The 3,583-nt window shown below is 38.7% G+C and overlaps 1 long non-coding RNA gene across 1 annotated transcript; it reads right to left on the bottom strand.

The window, feature by feature from the left end:
- Window positions 1-290: 290 nt before the first annotated feature.
- Window positions 291-2,579, bottom strand: LOC138498207 (uncharacterized). Its single transcript, XR_011278717.1, has 3 exons — window positions 2,458-2,579; window positions 466-630; window positions 291-375 (listed from the first exon to the last, which is right to left on the bottom strand). It is a non-coding gene; the product is annotated as an uncharacterized lncRNA (long non-coding RNA).
- Between the last annotated feature and the right edge of the window lie 1,004 nt (window positions 2,580-3,583).

A 3,583-nucleotide genomic window follows, 5' to 3' on the forward strand; every position in this document is an offset into this window, starting at 1 on the left:
ATGTTTGTGTAATATGACCCCTGGATGGTTTGAACATAGGACTTCCTAGGCCTACGTACAAACATTAAAATCTAAAACATCTCCAAGCAACATACCACTTAAAGAAGTATCACACAACACATTTCCCTTCATGTCCAATACCAACATCACAAACTGAACATTCAATATGCAAACATGTTGTCAATGAATGAGCGGTCATCGCTAAAACGAGCTATATGTAAGGCATCACCTGGCTCCCACTCAATTCACTTACTGTTGGGGATATACACTGTAGCTCATTCAAACCTCCTGTAAGAACATCACAGTTGCTGTTTCCAATCATCACAGTGGACTGTGAATTGAATCCATATCCAGAGATGGTCAGCAGAGTGCCCCCTAACCAGAAAACAAATTGTTAACATGTTAAATGTTTAATAAGACTCTATTCTAAATTGAATTAGATTGTGTCATGGAATGGAATACTACCTGTAAGGCTTCCTGAATTCGGCGACACAGTAAAAATATGTGTATGGTACGTAAAGTTGAAGATTGCATTCGCAGATAGCTGTGCCAGCCCTACTTCAGCAATGTAGACCGTTGTCGGGTAAGTTCCAGCGCTACCACGTTGAATCTGGCAGTGGATTTCATTGTCTTATAAAATAATAAAAAAGCAGAGCCTCCTTTCAGACTACATTGTACACTGAGTTATTTCATATATCATTTTTTCCAAACAGTTAAAAGTTCCTAATTAGCAGATAGCAGTCGATATGGACTCCCTCTTAGCCAACCAGACTGCTTAGAATACAGTTGATAATCTCTGATATTAACCACATTTTTTTACTGATCAAATAACGTACTTACATACCTAATAATACTACAATCTTCATGTAGGACCTCACAAAAATACAAATAAATACTCTACCCATCATGTGGAAGTAGCCCATTATTACTTGAGAGATGTGTTGTTCACTAACCTATGGCCCTCTGTATCACTTCAATCATAACTTCAAATGGTAATTATCTAGTGATAATGGCCTCTCCCCGAGTCTAGAATACTTAAATATAGATGAGCAAAAATAATCCTCCTAAAAAACATAGATTGAAAGGAGGCAGAGCTTTCTCAAAATGGGCTGCCATAGGTAACATGTTCTGCTCTTCCTATGTTCTCTTTTTGAGCACAAAATTCCACCTTGTTGAGTTCTAGGGTAGCATTATTGACATGAGAACATATCACTATTGGAGCCCACATGAGAGGGCTCTATCGTGAGGTAGGTAACTGCCACTCAAGTTAGTGGTCCCAGGCCAAAGGTCTCCTGCAACACAATAGAGCCTGCTGGTAAGGGCTATAATGATGCTAGATCGTGCGTAGCTGCAAAAAAAAAGAAGCGTCGCTTGCGGCTTCCTGTGACTGAGCTTGTTCATGTCTACTTGCTGGTGCCCAGTGTGTTTCACATTGGTAAGCTGAGAATGGCAAAGTTAGAGAGTGCATTCCAGGTTTGATGGGTTGGCTACGAAGCAGGAAACAGTTCGAACAAACAGTGAGAACAACAAAAGAGAAACAACGAATAGAGGCTTCTGGTGACGGTTAGAGTCTGCATTCAAAATGTTCTGATTTTCTAAAGAGATGAAAATATGCTCTAATTCTAGTTATTCTCCTTCATCCGACTTTTGTGTCTCAATTGCAGATGAGATTGCATCGATAGTACAAAGCACAACAACTCATGTTATTGACTGGCTGTCACCTCTACCTCCCTGAAATCATTTTCTAGGTCACTTTCTATTTCAACAGTCGTTCAACAGGTGGCCTGCACTGATATTTTCACGAATTTTGATTGGTTGTCTGCTTTCAGACCTCCGATAAATATGTTAACATAATCCAGGAGATATTCTGGTGGGAATCTGTTCTTAATGAGATTATAAAACCTCAGCACAGTTTATAATTTTGTGGGCAATTGCTAAATACAACTTTCTCAATGGAACCGGAGACTTGAATTGGTAATATATCTTTGACTTCTTCTCTGCAAGGGACCTGTTTCCTGCATCAGTTAACATCATGAGGGACATGTATATGGTGGGGGGTAAGAACTTAATCGTCATCCCCACTGCAAAGTATTTTATGATTTGGAGCATTTGGATTGATTGCTTTTCAAGGGACCAGTGGATTTCTATTATAAAAAAAAGTGTGTGTGTTACATCAATGCTAAACATTATATAGTGTAATTTCTACCACACGAGATTTCATATAATCGGAAAGACATTTCTATTCATGCTGTTCACTAGCATTAAACCTTTATTTGTGCAATCTGAAAAGAATGTAGGGTAAAAGAGACAATTAGATATTTCGGTTAATCGAATTGAGTGCCAATTTGTATAACAGCTATTGAGTGTCAATTTGTATAACAATTAATAATAATGCTGGTAAAACAATCAATGAAGTATGAATACATTCAAATTGCTTAGCTACTTCAGTTTGCTTACCGGTGACCAAAACAACTGGACAGTTCATTGTCCCAACAGTTACCAAAGTTGTATCATTGTTTGAGCTGTTGGCAAACCCAGATCCTGAAATTGTCAAAATGGATGCTTCTTCGAATGAACCTGTAAAATATTGAATGTATTAAATGTATTCATAGTAAGAAAGTAACAACACAACTCATTGTGAAATCTATGACAGTGGTTGTGGTCCGAAAGCAAAAATCCTTTTCAAAACAATAGGGAACATACTAAAGGGCTTTGTAAACAGAAAATACAAAATAACACATGAACGCTTTAAAACAGTTTATATAACGAATACCATTATTTTTGATGGGAGGGTATATCTGGCCCACTAATGGCCCCATAGTCTACTATTACTGCTTTTGGCACCACAATATCAAAACCAGGGTGTTAATACATTTCATTTAAAAAAAGGTTTCCTTTCTGGAAAGGATGCTCTTAGTTGAGCCTCTAGCTATGAAAAGAAAGCAATGACACCAATAATGTCCAAAATGTAAACACGAGATGGGTACTTAAAATCAAACAGTTCTTTTCTCTCTGTTGAGCTTAGAGAGGATGGGGTTTGGCAGAGAAACTCAAGATAAGTTAAGTGTGATTTTTGTTTGGGGCCGGGGGAAATGGCACAGAGGGCGCATGGAGGGGTGTGAGGTGGCCCAAGAGAGCAGAGGGCCTTCGAGGAGTTATAAGCAGAGGTAAGATGTCTCCAGATCTCTTGGTGATAACGCAGGCCCTTAGTGCTAGATTGAGCCCACAATTCAGTTGGCAGGCCAACCTAATACAGCAAACAAGGGGAATAGGCATGAAAGTATAACAGATTTCAGCCTTTTGACAAAATGATGGAGCATACATTGGATTTGGCTTTGAAGCATATACTGAAAAGGTGAGAACACATAACTAGCAGGCAAGCTAGGTAGGATTATCAATCCACAGTATGTGAGGAATTATCCCGATTTAGCACACATGGCTTACCATCCCACACTCTCATAATTCAGATGTTAGAGTCTGTGAAAACCTTTTAGACTTATATGGTCTCTCTTCCGCAGGAATTTAAAGACTGTCATGAGTTTCCCTTTTCCGTTATGAGCATTGGTAAACTAAGAGGGATCAA

Source organism: Ambystoma mexicanum, chromosome 5q, assembly GCF_040938575.1.
Source record: "Ambystoma mexicanum isolate Mex_15411 chromosome 5q, UKY_AmexF1_1, whole genome shotgun sequence".
In the NCBI taxonomy this organism is placed as follows: domain Eukaryota; kingdom Metazoa; phylum Chordata; class Amphibia; order Caudata; family Ambystomatidae; genus Ambystoma; species Ambystoma mexicanum.